Here is a 17,003-nt window from a genome sequence, read left to right as displayed (position 1 = left end):
AGCATTTTTGAATTGTTAGGTTTTGTGCCGTGGTTTTGTTTATAAATTGTATATTTTGTAAATAGTATTAAATCTGTAGGGGTGGACTGCCATTTTTCTTTTGATTGTTTTCTCTTGTTTTCACATTAGGGAGTTAGGGTTAGCGACTGTCTTTTGGTTTGTTTCTTTCTATCAGGCTAGCTAGCACTTTCTGTGGGAAATGGCTTATTTTGTTTATTATGTTGGCCTTGGTTCGCCCTGAGTTGTAGTGTCATGTTTTGTTTGACACTTTCTTTCGTTTAAAATAAATATCATTCTGTTGGAACATCTCGATCCTGGATTTTGGTTTGGGGATCGGAGAGGGAACATGCTAATTTATCTTTGTATGTTGCACCCTGAGCCCCTAGACAGGGGCGTAACAGACCAGTACAGTTATAGTACTTTGTACTTTGCCACATTTATCTTCTTCTTAGCAAGTGTCATGCATTCTGCTTCTCCAGCGTTTTTAAGAGCTGTTGATGATGTCAAATGCAGCTTACGACCACACCGCTCTCTAAGCGCCCGATCTCGCCCGATCTCGGCAGCCAAATAGAGCCGGGCCTGGTTAGTACTTGGTAGGAAGACCGCCTGGGAATACCAGGTGCTGTAAGCTTTTTTGCTTGGGTTTACGGGCAGCACAAGCTGGTGTTACTGCCTATTTATTCATAGAAATTGTTCTATATTTTCATCAAATTTTGTTCTTTCATTGCTGTTTTGCTACTTTATTGGTTTGCCAACCATCGTGCTTCATTACTAGTAGACCATGTTACGGTCCTGGCCATATGTGTTGTTTTTATTTTCTTGTTCTTATAGGTGCCCTGCCTGATTGACCGGATTGGGGGGCAGTACAGGATGCTGATTGGTCCATCCTACACTTCCTGGAGTTTTAAAAGTACGGTTCCCAACAGCTAGCGAGGCTCTTTCTGGCATCAGCACCTGTTTGCTGTTCTTGGTTTCTAAACCTTATTTAGCATTTTTGAATTGTTAGGTTTTGTGCCGTGGTTTTGTTTATAAATTGTATATTTTGTAAATAGTATTAAATCTGTAGGGGTGAACAGCCATTTTCTTTTGATTGTTTTCTCTTGTTTTCACATTAGGGAGTTAGGGTTAGCGACTGTCTTTTGGTTTGTTTATTTCTATCAGGCTAGCTAGCACTTTCTGTGGGAAATGGCTTATTTTGTTTATTATGTTGGCCTTGGTTCGCCCTGAGTTGTTGTGTCAATTTTTGTTTGACACTTTCTTTCGTTTAAAATAAATATCATTCTGTTGGAACATCTCGATCCTGGATTTTGGTTTGGGGATCGGAGAGGGAACATGTTAATTTATCTTTGTATGTTGCACCCTGACCCCCTAGACAGGGGCGTAACAGACCAGTACAGTTATAGTACTTTGTACTTTGCCACATTTATCTTCTTCTTAGCAAGTGTCATGCATTCTGCTTCTCCAGCGTTTTTAAGAGCTGTTGATGATGTCAAATGCAGCTTACGGCCACACCGCTCTCTAAGCGCCCGATCTCGTCCGATCTCGGCAGCCAAATAGAGCCGGGCCTGGTTAGTACTTGGTAGGAAGACCGCCTGGGAATACCAGGTGCTGTAAGCTTTTTTGCTTGGGTTTACGGGCAGCACAAGCTGGTGTTACTGCCTATTTATTCATAGAAATTGTTCTATATTTTCATCAAATTTTGTTCTTTCATTGCTGTTTTGCTACTTTATTGGTTTGCCAACCATCGTGCTTCATTACTAGTAGACCATGTTACGGTCCTGGCCATATGTGTTGTTTTTATTTTCTTTTTCTTATAGGTGCCCTGCCTGATTGGCTGGATTGGGGGGCAGTACAGGAAGCTGATTGGTCCATCCTACACTTCCTGGAGTTTTAAAAGTACGGTTCCCAACAGCTAGCGAGGCTCTTTCTGGCATCAGCACCTGTTTGCTGTTCTTGGTTTCCAAACCTTATTTAGCATTTTTGAATTGTTAGGTTTTGTGCCGTGGTTTTGTTTATAAATTGTATATTTTGTAAATAGTATTAAATCTGTAGGGGTGAACTGCCATTTTCTTTGGACTGTTTTCACATTAGGGAGTTAGGGTTAGCGACTGTCTTTTGGTTTGTTTCTTTCTATCAGGCTAGCTAGCACTTTCTGTGGGAAATGGCTTATTTTGTTTATTATGTTGGCCTTGGTTCGCCCTGAGTTGTAGTGTCATGTTTTGTTTGACACTTTCTTTCGTTTAAAATAAATATCATTCTGTTGGAACATCTCGATCCTGGATTTTGGTTTGGGGATCGGAGAGGGAACATGCAAATTTATCTTTGTATGTTTCACCCTGACCCCCTAGACAGGGGCGTAACAGACCAGTACAGTTATAGTACTTTGTACGTTGCCACATTTATCTTCTTCTTAGCAAGTGTCATGCATTCTGCTTCTCTAGCGTTTTTAAGAGCTGTTGATGATGTCAAATGCATGTTACGGCCACACCGCTCTCTAAGCGCCCGATCTCGTCCGATCTCGGCAGCCAAATAGAGCCGGGCCTGGTTAGTACTTGGTAGGAAGACCGCCTGGGAATACCAGGTGCTGTAAGCTTTTTTGCTTGGGTTTACGGGCAGCACAAGCTGGTGTTACTGCCTATTTATTCATAGAAATTGTTATATATTTTCATCAAATTTTGTTCTTTCATTGCTGTTTTGCTACTTTATTGGTTTGTCAACCATCGTGCTTCATTACTAATAGACCATGTTACGGTCCTGGCCATATGTGTTGTTTTTATTTTCTTGTTCTTATAGGTGCCCTGCCTGATTGGCCGGATTTGGGGGAAGTACAGGAAGCTGATTGGTCCATCCTACACTTCCTGGAGTTTTAAAAGTACGGTTCCCAACAGCTAGCGAGGCTCTTTCTGGCATCAGCACCTGTTTGCTGTTCTTGGTTTCTAAACCTTATTTAGCATTTTTGAATTGTTAGGTTTTGTGCCGTGGTTTTGTTTATAAATTGTATATTTTGTAAATAGTATTAAATCTGTAGGGGTGAACTGCCATTTTCTTTGGACTGTTTTCACATTAGGGAGTTAGGGTTAGTGACTGTCTTTTGGTTTGTTTATTTCTATCAGGCTAGCTAGCACTTTCTGTGGGAAATGGCTTATTTTGTTTATTATGTTGGCCTTGGTTCGCCCTGAGTTGTAAGTGTCATGTTTTGTTTGACACTTTCTTTCGTTTAAAATAAATATCATTCTGTTGGAACATCTCGATCCTGGATTTTGGTTTGGGGATCGGAGAGGGAACATGCTAATTTATCTTTGTATGTTGCACCCTGACCCCCTAGACAGGGGCGTAACAGACCAGTACAGTTATAGTACTTTGTACTTTGCCACATTTATCTTCTTCTTAGCAAGTGTCATGCATTCTGCTTCTCCAGCGTTTTTAAGAGCTGTTGATGATGTCAAATGCAGCATACGACCACACCGCTCTCTAAGCGCCCGATCTCGCCCGATCTCGGCAGCCAAATAGAGCCGGGCCTGGTTAGTACTTGGTAGGAAGATCGCCTGGGAATACCAGGTGCTGTAAGCTTTTTTGCTTGGGTTTACGGGCAGCACAAGCTGGTGTTACTGCCTATTTATTCATAGAAATTGTTCTATATTTTCATCAAATTTTGTTCTTTCATTGCTGTTTTGCTACTTTATTGGTTTGCCAACCATCGTGCTTCATTACTAGTAGACCATGTTACGGTCCTGGCCATATGTGTTGTTTTTATTTTCTTGTTCTTATAGGTGCCCTGCCTGATTGGCCGGATTGGGGGGCAGTACAGGCAGCTGATTGGTCCATCCTACACTTCCTGGAGTTTTAAAAGTACGGTTCCCAACAGCTAGCGAGGCTCTTTCTGGCATCAGCACCTGTTTGCTGTTCTTGGTTTCTAAACCTTATTTAGCATTTTTGAATTGTTAGGTTTTGTGCCGTGGTTTTGTTTATAAATTGTATATTTTGTAAATAGTATTAAATCTGTAGGGGTGAACAGCCATTTTCTTTTGATTGTTTTCTCTTGTTTTCACATTAGGGAGTTAGGGTTAGCGACTGTCTTTTGGTTTGTTTATTTCTATCAGGCTAGCTAGCACTTTCTGTGGGAAATGGCTTATTTTGTTTATTATGTTGGCCTTGGTTCGCCCTGAGTTGTTGTGTCAATTTTTGTTTGACACTTTCTTTCGTTTAAAATAAATATCATTCTGTTGGAACATCTCGATCCTGGATTTTGGTTTGGGGATCGGAGAGGGAACATGTTAATTTATCTTTGTATGTTGCACCCTGACCCCCTAGACAGGGGCGTAACAGACCAGTACAGTTATAGTACTTTGTACTTTGCCACATTTATCTTCTTCTTAGCAAGTGTCATGCATTCTGCTTCTCCAGCGTTTTTAAGAGCTGTTGATGATGTCAAATGCAGCTTACGGCCACACCGCTCTCTAAGCGCCCGATCTCGTCCGATCTCGGCAGCCAAATAGAGCCGGGCCTGGTTAGTACTTGGTAGGAAGACCGCCTGGGAATACCAGGTGCTGTAAGCTTTTTTGCTTGGGTTTACGGGCAGCACAAGCTGGTGTTACTGCCTATTTATTCATAGAAATTGTTCTATATTTTCATCAAATTTTGTTCTTTCATTGCTGTTTTGCTACTTTATTGGTTTGCCAACCATCGTGCTCATTACTAGTAGACCATGTTACGGTCCTGGCCATATGTGTTGTTTTTATTTTCTTTTTCTTATAGGTGCCCTGCCTGATTGGCTGGATTGGGGGGCAGTACAGGAAGCTGATTGGTCCATCCTACACTTCCTGGAGTTTTAAAAGTACGGTTCCCAACAGCTAGCGAGGCTCTTTCTGGCATCAGCACCTGTTTGCTGTTCTTGGTTTCCAAACCTTATTTAGCATTTTTGAATTGTTAGGTTTTGTGCCGTGGTTTTGTTTATAAATTGTATATTTTGTAAATAGTATTAAATCTGTAGGGGTGAACTGCCATTTTCTTTGGACTGTTTTCACATTAGGGAGTTAGGGTTAGCGACTGTCTTTTGGTTTGTTTCTTTCTATCAGGCTAGCTAGCACTTTCTGTGGGAAATGGCTTATTTTGTTTATTATGTTGGCCTTGGTTCGCCCTGAGTTGTAGTGTCATGTTTTGTTTGACACTTTCTTTCGTTTAAAATAAATATCATTCTGTTGGAACATCTCGATCCTGGATTTTGGTTTGGGGATCGGAGAGGGAACATGCAAATTTATCTTTGTATGTTTCACCCTGACCCCCTAGACAGGGGCGTAACAGACCAGTACAGTTATAGTACTTTGTACGTTGCCACATTTATCTTCTTCTTAGCAAGTGTCATGCATTCTGCTTCTCTAGCGTTTTTAAGAGCTGTTGATGATGTCAAATGCATGTTACGGCCACACCGCTCTCTAAGCGCCCGATCTCGTCCGATCTCGGCAGCCAAATAGAGCCGGGCCTGGTTAGTACTTGGTAGGAAGACCGCCTGGGAATACCAGGTGCTGTAAGCTTTTTTGCTTGGGTTTACGGGCAGCACAAGCTGGTGTTACTGCCTATTTATTCATAGAAATTGTTATATATTTTCATCAAATTTTGTTCTTTCATTGCTGTTTTGCTACTTTATTGGTTTGTCAACCATCGTGCTTCATTACTAATAGACCATGTTACGGTCCTGGCCATATGTGTTGTTTTTATTTTCTTGTTCTTATAGGTGCCCTGCCTGATTGGCCGGATTTGGGGGAAGTACAGGAAGCTGATTGGTCCATCCTACACTTCCTGGAGTTTTAAAAGTACGGTTCCCAACAGCTAGCGAGGCTCTTTCTGGCATCAGCACCTGTTTGCTGTTCTTGGTTTCTAAACCTTATTTAGCATTTTTGAATTGTTAGGTTTTGTGCCGTGGTTTTGTTTATAAATTGTATATTTTGTAAATAGTATTAAATCTGTAGGGGTGAACTGCCATTTTCTTTGGACTGTTTTCACATTAGGGAGTTAGGGTTAGTGACTGTCTTTTGGTTTGTTTATTTCTATCAGGCTAGCTAGCACTTTCTGTGGGAAATGGGTTATTTTGTTTATTATGTTGGCCTTGGTTCGCCCTGAGTTGTAGTGTCATGTTTTGTTTGACACTTTCTTTCGTTTAAAATAAATATCATTCTGTTGGAACATCTCGATCCTGGATTTTGGTTTGGGGATCGGAGAGGGAACATGCTAATTTATCTTTGTATGTTGCACCCTGACCCCCTAGACAGGGGCGTAACAGACCAGTACAGTTATAGTACTTTGTACTTTGCCACATTTATCTTCTTCTTAGCAAGTGTCATGCATTCTGCTTCTCTAGCGTTTTTAAGAGCTGTTGATGATGTCAAATGCAGCTTACGGCCACACCACTCTCTAAGCGCCCGATCTCGTCCGATCTCGGCAGCCAAATTGGGCCGGGCCTGGTTAGTACTTGGTAGGAAGACCGCCTGGGAATACCAGGTGCTGTAAGCTTTTTTGCTTGGGTTTACGGGCAGCACAAGCTGGTGTTACTGCCTATTTATTCATAGAAATTGTTCTATATTTTCATCAAATTTTGTTCTTTCATTGCTGTTTTGCTACTTTATTGGTTTGTCAACCATCGTGCTTCATTACTAATAGACCATGTTACGGTCCTGGCCATATGTGTTGTTTTTATTTTCTTGTTCTTATAGGTGCCCTGCCTGATTGGCCGGATTGGGGGGCAGTACAGGAGGCTGATTGGTCCATCCTACACTTGCTGGAGTTTTAAAAGTACGGTTCCCAACAGCTAGCGAGGCTCTTTCTGGCATCAGCACCTGTTTGCTGTTCTTGGTTTCCAAACCTTATTTAGCATTTTTGAATTGTTAGGTTTTGTGCCGTGGTTTTGTTTATAAATTGTATATTTTGTAAATAGTATTAAATCTGTAGGGGTGGACTGCCATTTTTCTTTTGATTGTTTTCTCTTGTTTTCACATTAGGGAGTTAGGGTTAGCGACTGTCTTTTGGTTTGTTTATTTCTATCAGGCTAGCTAGCACTTTCTGTGGGAAATGGCTTATTTTGTTTATTATGTTGGCCTTGGTTCGCCCTGAGTTGTAGTGTCATGTTTTGTTTGACACTTTCTTTCGTTTAAAATAAATATCATTCTGTTGGAACATCTCGATCCTGGATTTTGGTTTGGGGATCGGAGAGGGAACATGCTAATTTATCTTTGTATGTTGCACCCTGACCCCCTAGACAGGGGCGTAACAGACCAGTACAGTTATAGTACTTTGTACTTTTCCACATTTATCTTCTTCTTAGCAAGTGTCATGCATTCTGCTTCTCCAGCGTTTTTATGAGCTGTTGATGATGTCAAATGCAGCTTACGGCCACACCGCTCTCTAAGCGCCCGATCTCGTCCGATCTCGGCAGCCAAATAGAGCCGGGCCTGGTTAGTACTTGGTAGGAAGACCGCCTGGGAATACCAGGTGCTGTAAGCTTTTTTGCTTGGGTTTACGGGCAGCACAAGCTGGTGTTACTGCCTATTTATTCATAGAAATTGTTCTATATTTTCATCAAATTTTGTTCTTTCATTGCTGTTTTGCTACTTTATTGGTTTGCCAACCATCGTGCTTCATTACTAGTAGACCATGTTACGGTCCTGGCCATATGTGTTGTTTTTATTTTCTTGTTCTTATAGGTGCCCTGCCTGATTGGCCGGATTGGGGGGCAGTACAGGAAGCTGATTGGTCCATCCTACACTTCCTGGAGTTTTAAAAGTACGGTTCCCAACAGCTAGCGAGGCTCTTTCTGGCATCAGCACCTGTTTGCTGTTCTTGGTTTCCAAACCTTATTTAGCATTTTTGAATTGTTAGGTTTTGTGCCGTGGTTTTGTTTATAAATTGTATATTTTGTAAATAGTATTAAATCTGTAGGGGTGAACAGCCATTTTCTTTTGATTGTTTTCTCTTGTTTTCACATTAGGGAGTTAGGGTTAGCGACTGTCTTTTGGTTTGTTTCTTTCTATCAGGCTAGCTAGCACTTTCTGTGGGAAATGGCTTATTTTGTTTATTATGTTGGCCTTGGTTCGCCCTGAGTTGTAGTGTCATGTTTTGTTTGACACTTTCTTTCGTTTAAAATAAATATCATTCTGTTGGAACATCTCGATACTGGATTTTGGTTTGGGGATCGGAGAGGGAACATGCTAATTTATCTTTGTATGTTGCACCCTGACCCCCTGGACAGGGGCGTAACAGACCAGTACAGTTATAGTACTTTGTACTTTGCCACATTTATCTTCTTCTTAGCAAGTGTCATGCATTCTGCTTCTCCAGCGTTTTTAAGAGCTGTTGATGATGTCAAATGCAGCTTACGGCCACACCGCTCTCTAAGCGTCCGATCTCGGCCGATCTCGGCAGCCAAATAGAGCCAGGCCTGGTTAGTACTTGGTAGGAAGACCGCCTGGGAATACCAGGTGCTGTAAGCTTTTTTGCTTGGGTTTACGGGCAGCACAAGCTGGTGTTACTGCCTATTTTTTCATAGAAATTGTTCTATATTTTCATCAAATTTTGTTCTTTCATTGCTGTTTTGCTACTTTATTGGTTTCTCAACCATCGTGCTTCATTACTAGTAGACCATGTTACGGTCCTGGCCATATGTGTTGTTTTTATTTTGTTGTTCTTATAGGTGCCCTGCCTGATTGGCCGGATTGGGGGGCAGTACAGGAAGCTCATTGGTCCATCCTACACTTCCTGGAGTTTTAAAAGTACGGTTCCCAACAGCTAGCGAGGCTCTTTCTGGCAGCAACACCTGTTTGCTGTTCTTGGTTTCCAAACCTTATTTAGCATTTTTGAATTGTTAGGTTTTGTGCCGTGGATTTGTTTATAAATTGTATATTTTGTAAATAGTATTAAATCTGTAGGGGTGGACTGCCATTTTCTTTTGATCGTTTTCACATTAGGGAGTTAGGGTTAGCGACTGTCTTTTGGTTTGTTTATTTCTATCAGGCTAGCTAGCACTTTCTGTGGGAAATGGCTTATTTTGTTTATTATGTTGGCCTTGGTTCGCCCTGAGTTGTAGTGTCATGTTTTGTTTGACACTTTCTTTCGTTTAAAATAAATATCATTCTGTTGGAACATCTCGATCCTGGATTTTGGTTTGGGGATCGGAGAGGGAAAATGCTAATTTATCTTTGTATGTTGCACCCTGACCCCCTAGACAGGGGCGTAACAGACCAGTACAGTTATAGTACTTTGTACTTTGCCACATTTATCTTCTTCTTAGCAAGTGTCATGCATTCTGCTTCTCAAGCGTTTTTAAGAGCTGTTGATGATGTCAAATGCAGCTTACGGCCACACCGCTCTCTAAGCGCCCGATCTCGTCCGATCTCGGCAGCCAAATAGAGCCGGGCCTGGTTAGTACTTGGTAGGAAGACCGCCTGGGAATAACAGGTGCTGTAAGCTTTGTTGCTTGGGTTTACGGGCAGCACAAGCTGGTGTTACTGCCTATTTATTCATAGAAATTGTTCTATATTTTCATCAAATTTTGTTCTTTCATTGCTGTTTTGCTACTTTATTGGTTTTTCAACCATCGTGCTTCATTACTAGTAGACCATGTTACGGTCCTGGCCATATGTGTTGTTTTTATTTTCTCGTTCTTATAGGTGCTCTTCCTGATTGGCCGGATTGAGGGGCAGTACAGGAAGCTGATTGGTCCATCCTACACTTCCTGGAGTTTTAAAAGTACGGTTCCCAACAGCTAGCGAGGCTCTTTCTGGCATCAGCACCTGTTTGCTGTTCTTGGTTTCCAAACCTTATTTAGCATTTTTGAATTGTTAGGTTTTGTGCCGTGGTTTTGTTTATAAATTGTATATTTCGTAAATAGTATTAAATCTGTAGGGGTGAACAGCCATTTTCTTTTGATTGTTTTCTCTTGTTTTCACATTAGGGAGTTAGGGTTAGCGACTGTCTTTTGGTTTGTTTATTTCTATCAGGCTAGCTAGCACTTTCTGTGGGAAATGGCTTATTTTGTTTATTATGTTGGCCTTGGTTCGCCCTGAGTTGTAGTGTCATGTTTTGTTTGACACTTTTTCGTTTAAAATAAATATCATTCTGTTGGAACATCTCGATCCTGGATTTTGGTTTGGGAATCGGAGAGGGAACATGCTAATTTATCTTTGTATGTTGCACCCTGACCCCCTAGACAGGGGCGTACCAGACCAGTACAGTTATAGTACTTTGTACTTTGCCACATTTATCTTCTTCTTAGCAAGTGTCATGCATTCTGCTTCTCCAGCGTTTTTAAGAGCTGTTGATGATGTCAAATGCAGCTTACGGCCACACCGCTCTCTAAGCGCCCGATCTCGTCCGATCTCGGCAGCCAAATAGAGCCGGGCCTGGTTAGTACTTGGTAGGAAGACCGCCTGGGAATACCAGGTGCTGTAAGCTTTTTTGCTTGGGTTTACGGGCAGCACAAGCTGGTGTTACTGCCTATTTATTTATAGAAATTGTTCTATATTTTCATCAAATTTTGTTCTTTCATTGCTGTTTTGCTACTTTATTGGTTTGCCAACCATCGTGCTTCATTACTAGTAGACCATGTTACGGTCCTGGCCATATGTGTTGTTTTTATTTTTTTATGTTCTTATAGGTGCCCTGCCTGATTGGCTGGATTGGGGGGCAGTACAGGAAGCTGATTGGTCCATCCTACACTTCCTGGAGTTTTAAAAGTACGGTTCCCAACAGCTAGCGAGGCTCTTTCTGGCATCAGCACCTGTTTGCTGTTCTTGGTTTCCAAACCTTATTTAGCATTTTTGAATTGTTAGATTTTGTGCCGTGGTTTTGTTTATAAATTGTATATTTTGTAAATAGTATTAAATCTGTAGGGGTGGACTGCCATTTTTCTTTTGATTGTTTTCTCTTGTTTTCACATTAGGGAGTTAGGGTTAGCGACTGTCTTTTGGTTTGTTTCTTTCTATCAGGCTAGCTAGCACTTTCTGTGGGAAATGGCTTATTTTGTTTATTATGTTGGCCTTGGTTCGCCCTGAGTTGTAGTGTCATGTTTTGTTTGACACTTTCTTTCGTTTAAAATAAATATCATTCTGTTGGAACATCTCAATCCTGGATTTTGGTTTGGGGATCGGAGAGGGAACATGCAAATTTATCTTTGTATGTTTCACCCTGACCCCCTAGACAGGGGCGTAACAGACCAGTACAGTTATAGTACTTTGTACTTTGCCACATTTATCTTCTTCTTAGCAAGTGTCATGCATTCTGCTTCTCTAGCGTTTTTAAGAGCTGTTGATGATGTCAAATGCATGTTACGGCCACACCGCTCTCTAAGCGCCCGATCTCGTCCGATCTCGGCAGCCAAATAGGGCCGGGCCTGGTTAGTACTTGGCAGGAAGACCGCCTGGGAATACCAGGTGCTGTAAGCTTTTTTGCTTGGGTTTACGGGCAGCACAAGCTGGTGTTACTGCCTATTTATTCATAGAAATTGTTCTATTTTTTCATCAAATTTTGTTCTTTCATTGCTGTTTTGCTACTTTATTGGTTTGCCAACCAACGTGCTTCATTACTAGTAGACCATGTTACGGTCCTGGCCATATGTGTTGTTTTTATTTTCTTGTTCTTATAGGTGCCCTGCCTGATTGGCCGGATTGGGGGGCAGTACAGGAAGCTGATTGGTCCATCCTACACTTCATGGAGTTTTAAAAGTACGGTTCCCAACAGCTAGCGAGGCTTTTTCTGGCATCAGCACCTGTTTGCTGTTCTTGGTTTCCAAACCTTATTTAGCATTTTTGAATTGTTAGGTTTTGTGCCGTGGTTTTGTTTATAAATTGTATATTTTGTAAATAGTATTAAATCTGTAGGGGTGAACTGCCATTTTCTTTGGACTGTTTTCACATTAGGGAGTTAGGGTTAGCGACTGTCTTTTGGTTTGTTTCTTTCTATCAGGCTAGCTAGCACTTTCTGTGGGAAATGGCTTATTTTGTTTATTATGTTGGCCTTGGTTTGCCCTGAGTTGTAGTGTCATGTTTTGTTTGACACTTTCTTTCGTTTAAAATAAATATCATTCTGGTGGAACATCTCGATCCTGGATTTTGGTTTGGGGATTGGAGAGGGAAAATGCTAATTTATCTCTGTATGTTGCACCCTGACCCCCTAGACAGGGGCGTAACAGACCAGTACAGTTATAGTACTTTGTACTTTGCCACATTTATCTTCTTCTTAGCAAGTGTCATGCATTCTGCTTCTCCAGCGTTTTTAAGAGCTGTTGATGATGTCAAATGCAGCTTACGGCCACACCGCTCTCTAAGCGCCCGATCTCGTCCGATCTCGGCAGCCAAATAGAGCTGGGCCTGGTTAGTACTTGGTAGGAAGACCGCCTGGGAATACCAGGTGCTGTAAGCTTTTTTGCTTGGGTTTACGGGCAGCACAAGCTGGTGTTACTGCCTATTTATTCATAGAAATTGTTCTATATTTTCATCAAATTTTGTTCTTTCATTGCTGTTTTGCTACTTTATTGGTGTGTCAACCATCGTGCTTCATTACTAGTAGACCATGTTACAGTCCTGGCCATATGTGTTGTTTTTATTTTCTTGTTCTTATAGGTGCCCTGCCTGATTGGCCGGATTTGGGGGAAGTACAGGAAGCTGATTGGTCCATCCTACACTTCCTGGAGTTTTAAAAGTACGGTTCCCAACAGCTAGCGAGGCTCTTTCTGGCATCAGCACCTGTTTGCTGTTCTTGGTTTCCAAACCTTATTTAGCATTTTTGAATTGTTAGGTTTTGTGCCGTGGTTTTGTTTATAAATTGTATATTTGTAAATAGTATTAAATCTGTAGGGGTGGACTGCCATTTTTCTTTTGATTGTTTTCTCTTGTTTTCACATTAGGGAGTTAGGGTTAGCGACTGTCTTTTGGTTTGTTTCTTTCTATCAGGCTAGCTAGCACTTTCTGTGGGAAATGGCTTATTTTGTTTATTATGTTGGCCTTGGTTCGCCCTGAGTTGTAGTGTCATGTTTTGTTTGACACTTTCTTTCGTTTAAAATAAATATCATTCTGTTGGAACATCTCAATCCTGGATTTTGGTTTGGGGATCGGAGAGGGAACATGCAAATTTATCTTTGTATGTTTCACCCTGACCCCCTAGACAGGGGCGTAACAGACCAGTACAGTTATAGTACTTTGTACTTTGCCACATTTATCTTCTTCTTAGCAAGTGTCATGCATTCTGCTTCTCTAGCGTTTTTAAGAGCTGTTGATGATATCAAATGCATGTTACGGCCACACCGCTCTCTAAGCGCCCGATCTCGTCCGATCTCGGCAGCCAAATAGAGCCGGGCCTGGTTAGTACTTGGTAGGAAGACCGCCTGGGAATACCAGGTGCTGTAAGCTTTTTTGCTTGGGTTTACGGGCAGCACAAGCTGGTGTTACTGCCTATTTATTCATAGAAATTGTTCTATATTTTCATCAAATTTTGTTCTTTCATTGCTGTTTTGCTACTTTATTGGTTTGCCAACCATCGTGCTTCATTACTAGTAGACCATGTTACGGTCCTTGCCATATGTGTTGTTTTTATTTTCTTGTTCTTATAGGTGCCCTGCCTGATTGGCCGGATTGGGGGGCAGTACAGGAAGCTGATTTGTCCATCCTACACTTCCTGGAGTTTTAAAAGTACTGTTCCCAACAGCTAGCGAGGCTCTTTCTGGCATCAGCACCTGTTTGCTGTTCTTGGTTTCCAAACCTTATTTAGCATTTTTGAATTGTTAGGTTTTGTGCCGTGGTTTTGTTTATAAATTGTATATTTTGTAAATAGTATTAAATCTGTAGGGGTGAACAGCCATTTTCTTTTGATTGTTTTCTCTTGTTTTCACATTAGGGAGTTAGGGTTAGCGTCTGTCTTTTGGTTTGTTTATTTCTATCAGGCTAGCTAGCACTTTCTGTGGGAAATGGCTTATTTTGTTTATTATGTTGGCCTTGGTTCGCCCTGAGTTGTAGTGTCATGTTTTGTTTGACACTTTCTTTCGTTTAAAATAAATATCATTCTGTTGGAACATCTCGATCCTGGATTTTGGTTTGGGGATCGGAGAGGGAAAATGCTAATTTATCTTTGTATGTTGCACCCTGACCCCCTAGACAGGGGCGTAACAGACCAGTACAGTTATAGTACTTTGTACTTTGACACATTTATCTTCTTCTTAGCAAGTGTCATGCATTCTGCTTCTCTAGCGTTTTTAAGAGCTGTTGATGATGTCAAATGCAGCTTACGGCCACACCGCTCTCTAAGCGCCCGATCTCGTCCGATCTCGGCAGCCAAATTGGGCCGGGCCTGGTTAGTACTTGGTAGGAAGACCGCCTGGGAATACCTGGTGCTGTAAGCTTTTTTGCTTGGGTTTACGGGCAGCACAAGCTGGTGTTACTGCCTATTTATTCATAGAAATTGTTCTATATTTTCATCAATTTTTGTTCTTTCATTGCTGTTTTGTTACTTTATTGGTTTGCCAACCATCGTGCTTCATTACTAGTAGACCATGTTACGGTCCTGGCCATATGTGTTGTTTTTATTTTCTTGTTCTTATAGGTGCCCTGCCTGATTGGCTGGATTGGGGGGCAGTACAGGAAGCTGATTGGTCCATCCTACACTTCCTGGAGTTTTAAAAGTACGGTTCCCAACAGCTAGCGAGGCTCTTTCTGGCATCAGCACCTGTTTGCTGTTCTTGGTTTCCAAACCTTATTTAGCATTTTTGAATTGTTAGGTTTTGTGCCGTGGTTTTGTTTATAAATTGTATATTTTGTAAATAGTATTAAATCTGTAGGGGTGAACTGCCATTTTCTTTGGATTGTTTTCACATTTGGGAGTTAGGGTTAGCGACTGTCTTTTGGTTTGTTTATTTCTATCAGGCTAGCTAGCACTTTCTGTGGGAAATGGCTTATTTTGTTTATTATGTTGGCCTTGGTTCACCCTGAGTTGTAGTGTCATGTTTTGTTTGACACTTTCTTTCGTTTAAAATAAATATCATTCTGTTGGAACATCTCAATCCTGGATTTTGGTTTGAGGATCGGAGAGGGAACATGCTAATTTATCTTTGTATGTTGCACCCTGACCCCCTGGACAGGGGCGTAACAGACCAGTACAGTTGTAGTACTTTGTACTTTGCCACATTTATCTTCTTCTTAGCAAGTTTCATGCATTCTGCTTCTCCAACGTTTTTAAGAGCTGTTGATGATGTCAAATGCAGCTTACGGCCACACCGCTCTCTAAGCGCCCGATCTCGTCCGATCTCGGCAGCCAAATAGAGCCGGGCCTGGTTAGTAGTTGGTAGGAAGACCGCCTGGGAATACCAGGTGCTGTAAGCTTTTTTGCTTGGGTTTACGGGCAGCACAAGCTGGTGTTACTGCCTATTTATTCATAGAAATTGTTCTATATTTTCATCAAATTTTGTTCTTTCATTGCTGTTTTGCTACTTTATTGGTTTGTCAACCATCGTGCTTCATTACTAGTAGACCATGTTACGGTCCTGGCCATATGTGTTGTTTTTATTTTGTTGTTCTTATAGGTGCCCTGCCTGATTGGCCGGATTTGGGGGAAGTACAGGTAGCTGATTGGTCCATCCTACACTTCCTGGAGTTTTAAAAGTACGGTTCCCAACAGCTAGCGAGGCTGTTTCTGGCAGCAGCACCTGTTTGCTGTTCTTGCTTTCCAAACCTTATTTAGCATTTTTGAATTGTTAGGTTTTGTGCCGTGGTTTTGTTTATAAATTGTATATTTTGTAAATAGTATTAAATCTGTAGGGGTGGACTGCCATTTTCTTTTGATTGTTTTCTCTTGTTTTCACATTAGGGAGTTAAGGTTAGCGACTGTCTTTTGGTTTGTTTATTTCTATCAGGCTAGCTAGCACTTTCTGTGGGAAATGGCTTATTTTGTTTATTATGTTGGCCTTGGTTCGCCCTGAGTTGTAGTGTCATGTTTTGTTTGACACTTTCTTTCGTTTAAAATAAATATCATTCTGTTGGAACATCTCGACCCTGGATTTTGGTTTGGGGATCGGAGAGGGAACATGCTAATTTATCTTTGTATGTTGCACCCTGACCCCCTAGACAGGGGCGTAACAGACCAGTACAGTTATAGTACTTTGTACTTTGCCACATTTATCTTCTTCTTAGCAAGTGTCATGCATTCTGCTTCTCCAGCGTTTTTAAGAGCTGTTGATGATGTCAAATGCAGCTTACGGCCACACCGCTCTCTAAGCGCCCGATCCCGTCCGATCTGGGGCAGCCAAATAGGGCCGGGCCTTGTTAGTACTTGGTAGGAAGACCGCCTGGGAATACTACGTGCTGTAAGCTTCTTTGCTTGGGTTTACGGGCAGCACAAGCTGGTGTTACTGCCTATTTAGTCATTGAAATTGTTCTATATTTTCATCAAATTTTGTTCTTTCATTGCTGTTTTGCTACTTTATTGGTTTGCCAACCATCGTGCTTCATTACTAGTAGACCATGTTACGGTCCTGGCCATATGTGTTGTTTTTATTTTCTTGTTCTTATAGGTGCCCTGCCTGATTGGCCAGATTGGGGGGCAGTACAGGAAGCTGATTGGTCCATCCTACACTTCCTGGAGTTTTAAAAGTACGGTTCCCAACAGCTAGCGAGGCTCTTTCTGGCATCAGCACCTGTTTGCTGTTCTTGCTTTCCAAACCTTATTTAGCATTTTTGAATTGTTAGGTTTTGTGCCGTGGTTTTGTTTATAAATTGTATATTTTGTAAATAGTATTAAATCTGTAGGGGTGAACTGCCATTTTCTTTGGACTGTTTTCACATTAGGGAGTTAGGGTTAGCGACTGTCTTTTGGTTTGTTTATTTCTATCAGGCTAGCTAGCACTTTCTGTGGGAAATGGCTTATTTTGTTTATTATGTTGGCCTTGGTTCGCCCTGAGTTGTAGTGTCATGTTTTGTTTGACACTTTCTTTCGTTTAAAATAAATATCATTCTGTTGGAACATCTCGATCCTGG

The 17,003-nt window shown here is 41.5% G+C and overlaps 16 pseudogenes; all 16 read left to right on the top strand.

Annotated features, from left to right (window-relative positions):
• The first annotated feature begins 512 nt into the window (after nt 1-512).
• LOC137116196 (5S ribosomal RNA) lies at nt 513-631 on the top strand (annotated as a pseudogene).
• An 867-nt stretch (nt 632-1,498) lies between these two features.
• Nucleotides 1,499-1,617, top strand: LOC137116171 (5S ribosomal RNA; annotated as a pseudogene).
• Nucleotides 1,618-2,474: 857 nt separating this feature from the next.
• On the top strand, nt 2,475-2,593 carry LOC137116086 (5S ribosomal RNA; annotated as a pseudogene).
• Nucleotides 2,594-3,451: 858 nt separating this feature from the next.
• On the top strand, nt 3,452-3,570 carry LOC137116324 (5S ribosomal RNA; annotated as a pseudogene).
• An 867-nt stretch (nt 3,571-4,437) lies between these two features.
• Nucleotides 4,438-4,556, top strand: LOC137116159 (5S ribosomal RNA; annotated as a pseudogene).
• An 856-nt stretch (nt 4,557-5,412) lies between these two features.
• On the top strand, nt 5,413-5,531 carry LOC137116085 (5S ribosomal RNA; annotated as a pseudogene).
• An 857-nt stretch (nt 5,532-6,388) lies between these two features.
• On the top strand, nt 6,389-6,507 carry LOC137116040 (5S ribosomal RNA; annotated as a pseudogene).
• Nucleotides 6,508-7,375: 868 nt separating this feature from the next.
• Nucleotides 7,376-7,494, top strand: LOC137116147 (5S ribosomal RNA; annotated as a pseudogene).
• An 867-nt stretch (nt 7,495-8,361) lies between these two features.
• LOC137116309 (5S ribosomal RNA) lies at nt 8,362-8,480 on the top strand (annotated as a pseudogene).
• Nucleotides 8,481-9,337: 857 nt separating this feature from the next.
• On the top strand, nt 9,338-9,456 carry LOC137115999 (5S ribosomal RNA; annotated as a pseudogene).
• Nucleotides 9,457-10,321: 865 nt separating this feature from the next.
• LOC137116135 (5S ribosomal RNA) lies at nt 10,322-10,440 on the top strand (annotated as a pseudogene).
• Nucleotides 10,441-11,310: 870 nt separating this feature from the next.
• LOC137116205 (5S ribosomal RNA) lies at nt 11,311-11,429 on the top strand (annotated as a pseudogene).
• An 857-nt stretch (nt 11,430-12,286) lies between these two features.
• LOC137116056 (5S ribosomal RNA) lies at nt 12,287-12,405 on the top strand (annotated as a pseudogene).
• An 867-nt stretch (nt 12,406-13,272) lies between these two features.
• Nucleotides 13,273-13,391, top strand: LOC137116084 (5S ribosomal RNA; annotated as a pseudogene).
• Nucleotides 13,392-14,258: 867 nt separating this feature from the next.
• Nucleotides 14,259-14,377, top strand: LOC137116050 (5S ribosomal RNA; annotated as a pseudogene).
• An 857-nt stretch (nt 14,378-15,234) lies between these two features.
• Nucleotides 15,235-15,353, top strand: LOC137116011 (5S ribosomal RNA; annotated as a pseudogene).
• Nucleotides 15,354-17,003: the final 1,650 nt, after the last annotated feature.

Source organism: Channa argus, unplaced genomic scaffold (genome assembly GCF_033026475.1).
Source record: "Channa argus isolate prfri unplaced genomic scaffold, Channa argus male v1.0 Contig030, whole genome shotgun sequence".
NCBI classification, from domain to species: Eukaryota; Metazoa; Chordata; class Actinopteri; order Anabantiformes; family Channidae; genus Channa; species Channa argus.
Note: the sequence above shows the minus strand (reverse complement) of the source record. Positions and strands in the feature narration are given on the sequence as shown.